This window comes from Dermacentor albipictus, chromosome 3 (genome assembly GCF_038994185.2).
Source record: "Dermacentor albipictus isolate Rhodes 1998 colony chromosome 3, USDA_Dalb.pri_finalv2, whole genome shotgun sequence".
NCBI lineage: Eukaryota > Metazoa > Arthropoda > Arachnida > Ixodida > Ixodidae > Dermacentor > Dermacentor albipictus.
The window spans coordinates 81734511-81748970 of NC_091823.1; the positions used below are offsets into that span (position 1 = coordinate 81734511).

Here is a 14460-nt window from a genome sequence, read left to right on the forward strand (position 1 = left end):
GTATGCATGCGTTTGTGGCTTATTCAGCGTGTCTGTCACACATCCGACTTAGCCAAAGACTTTGTATAGTCCCAACAGAATAAACACGTAATGCGGTTCAAAAGAACAGACTGATGGGCTAGTTGGTACTGCATAACTATAGATTAAGCGCAAGAGATCACGTAGGGCAACAGAAGGGGACGAAGACACAGCGCTGTGTCTTCATCCCCTTCTGTTGCCCTACGTGCTCTCTCGCGCGTAACCTCAAGTTATATAATACGGAGAGCCGCCAGGGTCTTTAAATGGACACTAAAGCAAAATAATAAATCAATTTATAACGATAAAGTTTTCTTTGAAAACTCTGTTGTTGTTAATTTCACCTTAACAGGTCGGTTATTAGAAGAGATAATGAAAGTCCAAGTTTTATTTCTGCTCCGAAACCCCAACGCCGGTACATCAGTGTTGTGATCGGCCGTTCACCCCGCGCGACAACCTCAGGTCACGTGTAATGCGATTAAGGGAAACGGGCCGACGGCCTAGTCGAGGTCGTTCTCAAATGGGATGTTGTATGGCCACCACTGGAGTACCTCGGTCAGGAGAGGTTTGGGCAGTTAGCAAGGATACGGTCTTCCACCTGTCAGCCGCCCAATTTGGCACGTCGACGCCGGAGACGGAGTCAGTCTACGATCCTCCTTCCCCTGCTTGTGCCCAGTGATGTGCGCGTGCTTCCGACAATGCTCCCTTCGGAGGGAAATGGCAACAGACCTCCGGATTGGTGGGACTTTAGGTCATCGGTCTCCTGACGCCGGATTGGGGGAGGCGACTGAACACAGGCAGGGGATAAAAAGAGCAACGGACAGTGGGAGTGATCGGCTACTACAACTTCTTGAACTTTTTCTGTACTACTTTGAATTTTCTTGTAAATATGTTATATAAACTTGTTTGTAAAACGTCCCGGACTTCAGGCCCAGCCCCACGTTCCCTTACCCTTCCACGAGCAAAGTACATTCCATTTCTTCGGACCCCCAATCGCAACAGTGAAAAGTAACGTATATCAAATAATTTATTTTCGTATTTGGGCCGACTTGACTCAGCAAAAAGTCCGGAACAGTTGCCATGTTCAGTGTCCTTTAGAACACTATGTAGTCAATCTTTAAAGCTAAAGGATTAACTGGGCCCTACTCTTGCACACGCTGTCGAAGTCCATGACGTCACAGTCAGCTGGTGCAGATACTTCAGGGTGGCTTCAAAACCCGTCTCTTGCTTATTTCGCTTTTTCTCGCCTACCAATCATCTTCTCGCAGCAAGAGTGGTGTTTTGCTGTTGTGGAAGAGTAATTTACTGACACAGAACAAAAAAATTTTCGCTTCAGCGTTACTGTAAGAGGTGGATTGCATATGGTTTAATCTCTACACATTTTTTTTAAGTGTACGCTAAAGCTCCCAGGTCTACGAGGTCATTTTTTTCTTCGCGAAGGTGTACGAAGCTATACGTGTATGCGTATAGTGCGCGTTTGTTTGCTTGAATATTAAGCACCTGTAAGTATAATAAAGTATAAGTTAGTATAATAAAGAAAAAGTGTGTTTGTGGCTTATATTTAGAGCACCGCGGGTTGTGGCGCTGGCGTGCTCAGGTTCAAATCCCGCCGCCACGCACGCTTTCTTTAAGACTGGGTTCAGACAAACCGACCGAGTGACCGAGTCGAAACAGTGGGGAAAATAAAAAAAGCTTCGCTCTAAAGAGAAGCGTGTATGGCAGCGGGATTCGAACCTCGGCCCGCGAGTGCAGCAGCCCGATGTTCTAAACATTAGGGCCCCAAACATTTTTCTTTATTGCCGGCTTTGACATACACAAACAATACACAAGAAAGAAAACATGTCAACAAGGATTTTGCTGGCACGACATATTAAAATTTTTCCAATGCTGCAAGTTTATCTAGCATGTCAATCCATGTTGGCTGTTCAGGGAGTGCCCGATGGACATCCCTGAACCATACTACAGATTCAATGAAGGGATCACGTGTAGGTCACGAATTGACATCAGCATTGTTGAACTGCGTTCTAGCTTTCCACAAACTGTGGAGGCCCAGGAGCATTAGAGCGTCATACAGAAAAGCCTCCGTTTCTACCGGTAAGAATCTTATTCCATGTTGATCTAAAGGTAACTCTTTCTTTAAAGTCCTTTGTAGCACATCCCAGAAAAATATGGGATCCCAGCAATCTAGAAACGCATGCTCTATCGTTTCAGGTTTCTTGCATAAGAAGCAATTAATGGACCACGGGACAAAAATACCCCTGTTATGCATCCATGTTTTAACTGATAATGTGTTAGTGTGTAGTTTAAAGAAAAATGTTTTTACCGAAGGGTGCACTGGCATTCTTTTAACCCTTTTGAGGACATCACCTGGGCCTACATGTTTTGACATACGGTAAATCGGTACAGGGAGCATAGTGTCAATAAGGTCCTTATGCAGTTTTTTCCTGGTAATATCGGCGAGATACTGCACTGAAAACCGCACATGCAACATTCTGTACGCAAGCACGACTTCTCGCAGGTAACCTTTAACGGCACCATGCATTTCTTCACACGAGCATACAACAAATCCTGGAAGGTGTCGACATAAAAGCACTTGCATGACTGTGCGAAGGAACACATCATTCTGATCGCGAAGGTACATAAAGCGTGACACAACTTGTCGCACAAATAAATGTGCCAACCCAAGGCCCCCCTTCCTTACTGGCAAGAACAAGTTTGTGCGGCTGGTCCTTTCCCAAGTCGATGCCCATATGAAAACGGCGAAGATACGGTGGATATTTTGGATGTTGATCCGCGAAGCACACAGCACATTCATGAGATACCATATCTTGGATCCAAGAAATAGGTTACAGACTGTGGCGCGCGAGAACGTTGTCTGCTGTCGCCCCTGCCACGCCCCAAACAAACCCATGCTTCTCTCGTGCCAACACCGACCAGCTTATTGAGATGATCGCTGCGTGTTGTTGGTAATGATGATTCCCGTGCTATGGCACATACTCATAACGGATGATCGGCCAAGAAGCGTGTCCACGTGTTGGTTGGGATGATGATGATGTCCATGTAATGGCACATACCCACAAGGGGGAATTGGTCAAGAAGCTGAAGGTATACAGATCGTGTTGTCGCCAACTATGATATCGAGATTATTGGTCCATGTTCATGATTGTTATGATTTCCTGCTATCGCACATACCCGCTACGAGGAATCGGCCAATAAGCGTGTCCGCGTGTTGAAACGATGGCGATGATTTCCATACAATGGCATATACCAAAGAAGCAGGTGGTACAATGGCACATGCTGACAACGGGGGATTGGCCAAGAAGCGGGTGGTACATATCGTGCCCACGCCAACTATCTTTTTCAGATCATCACCGCGTGTTGATTGTGATTTCCATGCTAGGGAACGTACACCCGGCCACAAAAGTTTATGGACTACAGGATCTCACAAAACGTTCGATTCCCGAGCAGCTTGTAGCAGTAGCCAGTAAAACTGTATACTACCATGTTGTTAGCATATTCTAGCCAAGGCCCAAAACGCAAATACCAGGGTGCGTTGTGAGGTTACGGAGATATTCAGCTTTTTCTCAGAGTTAATGGTTCGTAATATTTTGCGTTCGGGTATACCTACAATGGAGGATCAGCGAAGAAGCGCATCCATGGGTTGATTATGATGATGATTTCCATATTATGACACATACATACAACGGGGGATTGGTCAAGAAGCGGGTGGCACATATCGTGCCAACGCTGTTATGATCACCCTGTCGGGTGTGAGAGACTTTCAGGCGTACGTTCCCATGACAAGATGATTTGCCTCGTCCCAGAAAAGGCTATTGCTGTAAGCCTGGACCTCGACCTGTGAGAAGCGTTCAGGCGGGTGTCCCCAAGTCAACATAATTGCCATCTTCTCCGAAACGGCCTCACCGCTTTTTCCCCGGGCTGACACAAAAGAATGGGAGAAGAGAAGGCAAACCGAAGGACAAGAGATCAACGGCAGAAGCTGACGAAAGCACTAATACTCCCACAGGCTCCAGAAGAAGACGTCGACGACCACAGGACCACCAGAGGTTATTTAAAGCCGTGCTGGCCCCCGTGTTAATCAGAACCACTCGAGACTCGTATGAGAGGCACCACCATGTACCAATGAAGTGAATACAACATTTTCTTTTTTTTTTTCACCATCACGATACCCGCCTTCGTCGTCGTTTCCTGATTCTTGCGGTGAAGACACATCTGCTCCGCCCTTCGTCCTGGCTTCAGCAGAATGGTGAGCGATTGACTTTCTTTGAGAATTTGCCACGCTTTAGCTCATGTGTTTTCTAAAATTGCAAATTAGTTTCTGTGCGTGCAGGCTCCTATTGAAAGCTTCCTCACTTCACAGCAGATTAAGAAAGTCCTCGTTCGGGATTGAAATGGCTTTAAGCAAACATAAAAAGCCAGAGTTGTTATTACTATGTGAAGAGCTGGGAATTGAGGCCGGGAAAAGTCAGAGAAAACCGCAGCTTATTGAGGCGATTGAGAAGTGCTGGGCTCTTCAGGACGAAATTTCAGAAGCATGGGAAGAGATAGAGAGACGAGCTGAGAAAGCTGAACAATACGCTGTAGAGGAAAGACAAAGAGCTGCAGAGGAAATGCAAAAAGCTGAACAGAACACGGTAGAAGAAAGGCAGAGAGCTGATCAAAGGGAAGCTGCAAAAAGAAAGGAACGAGAGAAACAGAGAGCTCACGAACGAAAGCTAAAAGAACTAGACGGGCAGCGGGATCTGGCCACGCAATCGGCAAATAACATCTCAATAAGTGAAAGACGTTCAGGTGAAGCAGGAGTAAAAATAAGGGATCTCATGCCGTCGTACAAAGCAAACGGTGACATTGGATTGTTTCTAGTTACTTTTGAACCAACCTGCGAGAAAAACGGGTTGGCACTAGAAAGTTGGCCACAACAGATTATGAACGCTGCTCCTTGCGAAGCAACCAAAATAATTGCAAGGCTAACGAGAGACAAGGCAGATGACTACCAGAACGTAAAAGCTGCGTTGCTAATGAAAAATTGGCTCTCAGTGGAGGCTTTCCGTCGTCGTTTTGGTGAAGCCGCTAGAACACCGGGCGAGTCTTTCCAAGATTTCACTTACAACCTGAAAACCAATTTAATGGAGTGACTAAAAGGGGAACACGCGTTCGGTTGTCGCGACATGGTTGTTGAGTTTATCTGTATGGAGCAGTTCTGAGTCCTTGACCGAAGCGTCAGCTCTCCTGCGTAAAACACGCGCGGTGCCTTCACTAAGCAGAGTAGCAAGAAATACGCGCGCAGTTCAAACACGAATCGTGGCAGTTGTTTACACGGACGAGCGCAGCGACGCTAAACAGTGCGCCTTTTCACTAGTTCATCTGTGCTCGTTATCATTCAGGCTTGATAACACACAACCGAGTCCTCATCGTTAGCAAGCAATGAGTAGTGCGTTTTGAAAAGAGCGGCCGATGCTCCAGGACGACAAACTGCCCGCGCGTCCTCCCATTGATTGGAACAGCCGCGCCACCACCGCTCCAGACCCTCCTCTCCCCACCCCGGCATCCCCGAATGGAGGCGTCCCGCCGCCGGCGTGACGTCACGGCAGGCCAGGCGGGTGGCGAGAAGAAAGCAGCCCTGGCAATGCGGCAAAGCTGACACAACGGGAAGCATCTGAACTGTGCCGACGGCGGCGGCGACGAGTCGCTTGCTTTGCACCATCGCCACGCCGCGCGGCAGCTGAGCGGCGGCAGCAGCAGCAGTGCCGAGAAGCCCACCTCCGAGGAAGCGAGCCGTCGACGGACCCCTTGTTCCGTAAGTAGGTTTCCCCACACGCCTCCCGTCTCGCGCGTTTTCTTTATTATTGCTCCGTTTGTTTTAGTCGCCGTACGCGGCTAGCTTTAACGGGGGCAGCAGGGTTTGGGCACAGTGGTGGGATTCCTCCCCTTGTGGCTTCCCTCGCTGACCGCAGGAGCTGCATTTGAAGAAGGTTAACTAAAGCGGATTTTCCAGTCTTATTGGCCATGGCTGTTTCGGGAGGACGGGCCGGTATAGGCGACATCGTCGTCGCGCTTCGAAAGCGTTTAATTTAGAGAGCATCGCCCGGTGCAACGCGAACACGTTTTGCGGCTGGCAATAGCCGCTGCGCCTCGCTTGTTCACGCGCGGCTCACTCGCATTGCTCTGCGCGCGCAGGTGTCCGTGCGAAGTCGACGTGTTTCGTTTCGTTTGTTGGACGCGGAGCAGCGAGAGCACGTTGTGCGGTAAACTGACGCCGAGGCGAAGCTGCCCAGCCTGCTGTTGCACCAGAACAACAAATTTCGTCTCGAAATGGCATTATTTGAATGCCTTTGTTTTGAAATGCCTTTGATGTTTAGCCGAATCCTATTCATCGGCTGTGGGTCCGCACTTTTCACACGTATTTAGTGCGTTTTATTATCCGTACTCAGTGCGTCCGTGAATGGGAGCGTATTTAAGTATTACGCGCAGTTCTAATCTGAAAGGATGTGCTGCTCGGGACAAATGGCTTGATAGAACGCATAGGATTTGACTTGTCAAAGTGTGATGGGCTTGTCAAATGTTCCTGCATTTTCAATACATAAGATCAAAGAGAAATAAGTGTAGGCGTACCTATTATCTTGAGCTCTTCTTTCAGTTAGGTTAGGTTTCCTTTAAGTTTTAGTGCCATAATCGTTATCATTGTCTTTTAGCTTTGTACACTTATATATAATTGGGACTTCGTTCTGAACGTAACTTTCAGGACGTGGAACTCACAGTTCAAGAATGACAAGCCAGCCTAGGGTTGCTGTTTTATTATCTTACATTTGGCGATATAGCAACTACACGTAATACAAATGCACATTTGCGCCTACGTCTCTTCGTAACATGAAGACTTCTTTCTGTTGAAAACTGAGGGTCTTTCGATCTTAAGAAACCAGCTAGCTGCTGAATGAGGTGCGTTCTGCGACTCTATATAATTGAAAAGTCGAAAGAAAATTGTGGCAGTTGTGAGAGAGGTACAGTACTATATGAACTTCCGTCATGCCCAAGTGTGTCCTTTCTTCCGCTGCTTTTCGTTTTTTTTTTTTACAGTCGTTGATGTTTCGTGTAGCGCAATGCTGGCCCAGCACGAGTTACTAAATGCGAGTGTGGCAGCCAAATAAAAAAAAAGTCTTTTCTCTTTTTTGCTCGTCTCTTAGCCTCGCTGTTTCGGTATTCTAATACATGCGAGATCGCTAACACCATTACGGGCCTGTTTATTGCTCAACGGAGTAAAAATGAATTTGGAAGGCGATTCAGCCTCCAGCTGAAGTCGATGAAAGACAGTCTTATGCGCAATTTGGAGGCGAGAATGGGGTGGAGTCACTGTGCACGGCGCTCTATTGCGTCACCACTCGCGTGAAGAGATTACGGGAGTGTCGTCGGACTGCTTAATTTTTTTTTACTGCACCATCTTCGGTATTGCTTCGCATTTTGACCTTTGATGATGCGTTAATTAATTTTAAATAATATCTGGGGTTTGACATGCCAAAAGTACGATACGATTATGAGGCACGCAGCAGTGGAGGAGAAGCGTCCATGGCTCGATGGCTACAGCATCGAGCTTCTGCGCTAGAGGTCCTCTGTTCCAATCCGGCCATCGGATAATTTTATTTATTTGAATATATACACGGAACACCACGGCGACCAGCAGCCCGAAGTGCACATACCTAGTAGCACACATCGGCCCGCATCTTGTAGACCGCACTATCCCCGGGATTGGCCCGCGAAATAGAAACGTACCCGATACCGAAAGATGGCGGCAATTCGCCAAGAAAGACTTCCGTCTTTAAAATCAGCAACGCGTCGGCAATTCAGTATTATCCTCTACGTGTTATCTTGCGTGCTGTATTCCACATTTCGTGCTTCTCTGTGGAATCGTAAGTGGGAGGGGGTCATGAGTACAACACTGGCTTCGCCCCACTCGCTATTCCTCCCGGCTGCGAGATTATGTTCGGCGGCGTATACTTCCATGACAAGCAAGAGACCGCTCTCCGTCCCATTTTTACACCCAACATTTCCGGGCCCAAGCACTTCGGACGCCTCCGGTTTCACGTATGTCATACGTCCCCAATCACGCTCTGTCTAGGGCGCGCGTGTTCATCTCATTGCAGTGACGACGTTTACGGTCGAGCGACGGGCGGCTCAAAACAGCCTCTTACTCAGCATACGCTGCCACATGGCCTAACCGACGTTTCGCTCCTCGCCTTACAGCGCTATATCGAGCGCTGCAGGCGCCGGTAAATGCAGTCACCTCTCTGTAGCGCTGAACGTTGAAGGACTCCAAATAAATCTCACTTTGTGGCTGCACTCTTGTACATCTCAGTGTCACACGGCCCTCTTGTTTATGGCACATGGCTTTTCGATGTGATCTTCCTCAAATCGGAAGACCGCTCAGGGGCATAATCGTTTTTAAATGTGGTTCTCTTTGCCGACTGGTATGTTACTAACATAAATAAACAAAGAATATTTTGTTTAAATACCACGGTTAGGTGCTGAAAGCAGCAGCTATGTGTAAGTGGACAAATTGAGCGTCTCCTCGTGTTTTCTACGCAGTGAGAACCGCTTCTCTTCGGCTAAGCACTAATGTATGGATGTAATATTGCGTGGTGGGCTGGCTTGCTCATGTTGCGTCCCGGGTTTTCGTGTGATCTCGTGGTGTTCTAAACGCGCACCACGGTCACATTTTGTCGTCTCTGACGACACACTGGTACCGATGAAATAAGTGTGTACTCGAAATTTGGCCGCACGAATGTGCATGCATGGTAAAACAATTTTCGTACATTTTCCCGTGCATCTCACTTCATATCCGAGATTAATACGTTACGTAATCGCCGTCGACTTAAATTTGACCTAATAAAATGCATACAAAGGATCTCGCGATGGTTTAGCGAGAATTCTGAAGCGTAGCTCTCGTGCACGATGGTAATTCAGTGGGGAAACCAAAAAAAGATCCTGCACTTTGACGCAAGTACAGATAATAAAGGAACGCAATATTCTCTCCCACGGTTTCTGAAGAAGAGCTTGCACACAAAACGCTCATTTCGGAAATAAGCTGGGCCGCTAACTAGCTCAACGCTAATCCGCGCGCATTTCTTGTAGGTGCTGATGGCAGCGCGAACGGCGACGCTGACCACGGATGTGTATGAGCGATAGCGTGCTTTTGAAATTCAATCTCGGCCCCGACGGTCTTGGAAGCGGGACCAACAGATATGACACCGAGCGCCTATCGCAGCTGGTCGCCTGACCTCGCTTCAACCTGACCGTCGTCGCGCAGGCTGCGCTAACCGCGCCCACGCCGAGCCAAGGCGAAAACGTGGCGTCAAGGCGCGGAAGCAGGGCACTACTGAACGAGTTTATTCGGGATTCTCAACACAGTTCTTGCAATACTTAACCTTGGAGTAACTTTACTCCCAGGAACCTTCCGTGCTATAGGCGAGTATGGAAGCTTATGAAGCAATGTGCGAATTATCCGTGTTCAGATAAAGCGTGCTATCTGTGTGGCGCTCGTGGACGCCGTCGGCTATTCCTGTCCCCCTAATCCATATGTGCGCCAAACGATAACAAAAAAGAAAGAAAAATCGAAAAAAATAATATGGTGAGAATAGTTATAAAGTACGCACAATCTCCCTCACCCGTTTACTCTTAAGCCGTTTGTAAAGTACAAATATTCTATATAGCGGAGCTACAAATGGCGTCCTTCATTACAATGCCACGGTAGAAACACAGCAATTCGCAAACGCACACACTAAATCCACGAGAACATGGTAACGAAAAGGTAACGCAGTATCCCCCTCCCCCCCCAAAAAAAAGTAAGAAGAAAGAAAAAATGTGCGAACGATAAAAAATAAATGACTTAGATACACAAATACAACGTTCTGTTGGGACGAAAGTAACAGTAATAACATTTAGTAACTCGCGCAATGTTTTTTTGCAAACTCTCTTACACGTTGTCTATAGGAACTGCTACCGGTAAGCCTCATATCCGATCATCGGAAAGTTGAAGTCACAGACAAGCTGTTTGCACTGTACGAATGAGTGAAAGAGATGGCGGCACTGTTGCCCACCTGTGGCTAAGCGGATATCACGTTCTGCTGCTGAGCACGAGGTCACGGGTTCGAGTCTCGGCCGCAGTCTGAAGGAGGTGCAATGCTAAAGCGTTCGTGCACCTATTAAAACGAAGCTTTATTTGCGAACTACTCTACGATTTGACGTGTCGTGTTCGCTGTCTCTACGAACAGAAGCTGCTTTATTACAAAACACTTAGAGCGCTATAAACACACAGGATGCAGAAAAAGAAACGCACACCACGCGCAACTCCCGTGTGTTTATTACAGGCGTTCATACGGGCCGGTCGATCTCAAGAAGAGCAATAGCGCTTGCAGGGCCAGTAATCACACTTTTAACAGGTCAATAGCCTCTGGAATTATCTTAACTGAAACCTGGCACCACACGGCCCCGTCAGTTCTTGAAGGGACGCAGACCGTCCGCAAAGTTGTTTGGCGTTTAACGTACGTAAGGTATGTCACACAGCTTCTACGCAGCGTTAGTTGCTACGAGAGGATGGTGGGCCGATTCCGAAGTCTGTGCAGTGTCCCAAAGCAGAGTGAAAGAATGAGAGATGGGCACGTGACGCAAGCGCCAAACATCTCACAGCGCTAGACTTTGGCACGAGGGAAGAATGCGTGCGACTGTGGCCCGATGTCTTTCGAACACTTGAATTTTATTTTTGTTGAAAAAGCCTGAAACGGAGGCGAGACAGGAACGTACCTACCTATACGACGAAGTACGTGGGATGAGCCAAACAATGCTTCGCACTCATAGTAAAAGAAAGGTTTGAATGCGCCTTCTTAGCAAAGGCGGCCGTGCAAATCATAGAAGAATTGGTACGTCGCCGATGACTCACACTGTCTAACGACTGCTGCAGCACCTGATTTTCTTTTAGCAAGGTCAGCATGAAAATTTACGGTAAGCATAACTGTGCCAACTCTGACAGCTTGTTATTAGGTACCCAAGCTGTCGCCTTATCCTCTTGCGCGTACCTTAAATGGTTTCCGACGTGAATTACGGGCTAAGTCATGGGGGCTATTCTGTAAATGTTCATCTAGTGGAGATATCCATTTCGTCCGCTGATGAAGTTGTGATTGGCTGGGCTGGGATATTCGTCAGAAAGAGACATGCACCCCCCCCCCCCCCTTCTCTCTATCAGCACTTCTGTAGCAGACGAAATGGACATTTTCACTAAGCGGACAATTGACCTTCCCCCTATCTATGGGCACAGATCTTGCCGGAGTTTGATGGGATGTGCCCTTCGATGCGTGTTAGGAGACTGTACGCAAACCCCATACTCCATAATTAACTTATTAGACTGTGCCAGAGTTTATGGGCTAGTTGCTTCGACATACAAAGGCAGCATCGCCGGAGAGATTAGGACACGAGAAAACGTAAAGCGGACACCACAAGCCACCATCAGCGGACGCCATCAGCGCTCGTGGTGTTCGTTTTACGTTTTCTTGTGCCGTCTTTCCAGTAATGCCGCCTTAGTCTTAGATGTACCTGTGCTGTTTTATCTTGTGCAGTGCTGGTAGCTCGAGGAATAAGTGACATCTCGTATAGTTAATTTCGTCTTTTACAGATGGCCCCTTCCACCACCCTTCCTTTCGGCGATGCTTATTTCGTTCACTGCCGTGCCTTTAAAGCCCTGAGATGTTGTCTAAAGAAAGCTGCAGGCAGTGACGTTTAGTTGTTTCTTGATTAAAGCTGCAAGCAAAGAGAAAAAGGAGTGGGCTACAACTTCAAAATTATGTATAGTAAAAAAGAAAGAAAAAGAAATTTGCCTGTTGAGAAGGATTGGACATTCCGTTGATTCGCTAGTATAAGTCGAAAAACAACAACAAAAATAATGCAACACGGTGAAACAAGTTCCGTGCTGATAATCAGTGCGAAATGTTTCGCCATTACTAATACGCTGCCTCTCACAACAACTCAGCTTGCCTGTCTGCCGATGACGCGTTCAATCATTCACCAGGTCCCCGTTTCGCATTAGCCATGTAAGTGCATTAATTAGCGTTCCGTATCTCTTCTGAATCTCCGTTTTAGTATAACGAAACAGTAAGTAACCCAAGCTCACGCTCTCAAAAATTTCTGATCGTGTTTTTGTACTCCTTCTTACTTTTCACTAAAACTGTTGCAATAAATAAAATTTTCGGATCAAATAACTATATTCGAGAAAAACGTAGTTGTGGAAATATGACAATCGCGGGCTTTCTAGAAATTAAGAGAGCTTTTGACTCTGCAAGTTAAAATTTATATACGTGCTTGTTATCATATTAGACCCTGGTCTATGTGGACAATCTCTGCGACAGACTTCGCAGTTCTTAAGTAACAGGAAATTTTGTGCAAACCAACGAACGGCCGAGTAAATATTACATCGTCACGCAGGGCATTCAGCACGACGGTCTACTTAGCCCATTTCAACTGTGTAATGGCAGGTTTACCACAAGAGCTTTCGGCTGGTCTAAAGTATTCATTGTAGGCAGATGACGTCTGCATATGGACTTCTGGTTCATGTGTAGGTCAGCTACTATTGACGTTACAGAAAGGCCTCGATGTAATTGACAACTTTTAAAAGAAAGGGCCATAGGACTTTAATTGTTACGATAAGACAGCTGTACTGTCTTTTACGAGACGGCAGCTGAAGAATTTTCAGTTTAGTTTACAAGAAGAAAGTTGGATGACTATGAAGCAGTCCAAATTTCATGGCATTGATCTCAAACATCAAGTGTCATGGGCTTCGGACATCGGTACACTTGAAGAACAAGTAAATACTATTGAAAACGTGCTTCACCGACAAGCGGGAACCACATGGGGAGGATCAGCCTCATCACTACTGCAAGTTCAGAATGCACTGCTAAGGCAAAAAAATAGCTTATTCGGCACCCATTCTTCATGGCCTATCAAGAACTTCGGAGGAAAAACTGCAAATTTTATTGTCAAGAGGGCTTAGAGTGTGTTTTGGCGTACCCCAAGCAACTTCGAGTTCTCGTGCTATCGCTGGGCTCGTCATTCACCTTTTCCAGTTATACGAATGGTTGAAGCTTGCAGGCACGCGTATTGCATCCTAACGCAACATGATGGGTATATCCAATAAAGAAATCTGTTCAGGGAAGAAGCAAAAGTGAAATCCATAAAGTTATTCATGATCATCAAACATTATTACTGTTTTCTGAAATCACAATGGACCTTGGTCGTCCTCTTTGGATGCTGAAAACGCTGAAGTTGTAATTATCGGTCGAGTGTATCACATGCAAGAGAGGTACGTTCATGACAGATGTGCAACAACTTGCACTATTCCAAATTTACTCATTATATCCACAGTATATTCGTACGTATATGGACGGATCGTGCCAAAATAATTCTTCATAGCGGACCTGAAGCTCGAACCAAAGTTGAAGTTTAGATTACGTCGAGTGGTATCTTCAGTAACCACCGAACTATTTGCAATCCTTTTCGCCTACTCCTCATAGCGTCATTTGAGATCGCCCATAAATGGGTTATTTTTAGATTCCCAAGCCACCTTCGCATCAACAAATAGCACAGATCGAAATGGGCTGGACACACATTTGTATATAAAACCATCAAGGAACACACAAAGACCATGCGAGAAATCACATTATAGCATGTGAGTGGATTCCAGGACACTGCAATATTCTTGGAAACACTGCGGCGGACGCTGTTGCAAGACAGACGCGCGGAAAATGAAAATACAACAAATCTCCCACTTACCCATCGTGAAAACCGCCTGTTGCTGAAACAAATATTCTCTTGACTTCGTGCAAACACCCGGTTTGATTAGAAAACAAAGTTCTCAGTGTTATTCTTAATAGATCCTAACATTTAATTGCCCATTTCAGCCGCCAAAGTTGAGCGGAAATAGAAACTTTGTAACTTTATTGCACCGTCTGCGGCTTGGGACAACATTCACGCGTCGCTTTATACACAGAATTCAGCACGTTGCTAGTCCGCAGTGTCATTGTGGCCACGCTAACAAAAATGCAGAACACCTTCTTCTAGAGCGCCCGCAATACGACAGTGCGAGACGAAGACTACCGGCCAAATTAATGTTGTTGGGCCGCACGCCATTCGCACTGAAAAGTGTGAAAGCGCGGTCAGGCCATTCTCTTTCATGTACATTCTTCCACCATGCGTGCTTCCGCAGAACTGATTTGCCCCACTGAGAAAATGAAGATACACGGACCAGGACCAACAATGTAGCTGCAAAAAGTATGTCACTTGTGGCTTTTAAAAAGCTTTTTGGAAAAACAAATAAATTAGGCTCTTACTAAAGAGAGAGACAAAAGGCAATGAAAGACAGGGAGGTTAGATAATATAAGTACCGGCTGG

The 14460-nt window shown here is 46.5% G+C and overlaps 1 protein-coding gene across 3 annotated transcripts in view; it reads left to right on the plus strand.

Moving 5' to 3' along the window:
- The first annotated feature begins 5660 nt into the window (after positions 1 to 5660).
- Positions 5661 to 14460, plus strand: part of LOC135898920 (glycoprotein 3-alpha-L-fucosyltransferase A-like) — a 150120-nt gene continuing 141320 nt past the window's right edge. For 2 of the 3 annotated variants that reach the window (XM_065428177.2, XM_065428173.2), the window contains exon 1: positions 5662 to 5833. The gene's annotated coding sequence lies outside the window, so the exon portion shown is untranslated. Of the gene's footprint in view, positions 5834 to 14460 lie in introns of all 3 variants that reach the window. The other variant, XM_065428180.2, reaches the window with a different exon arrangement.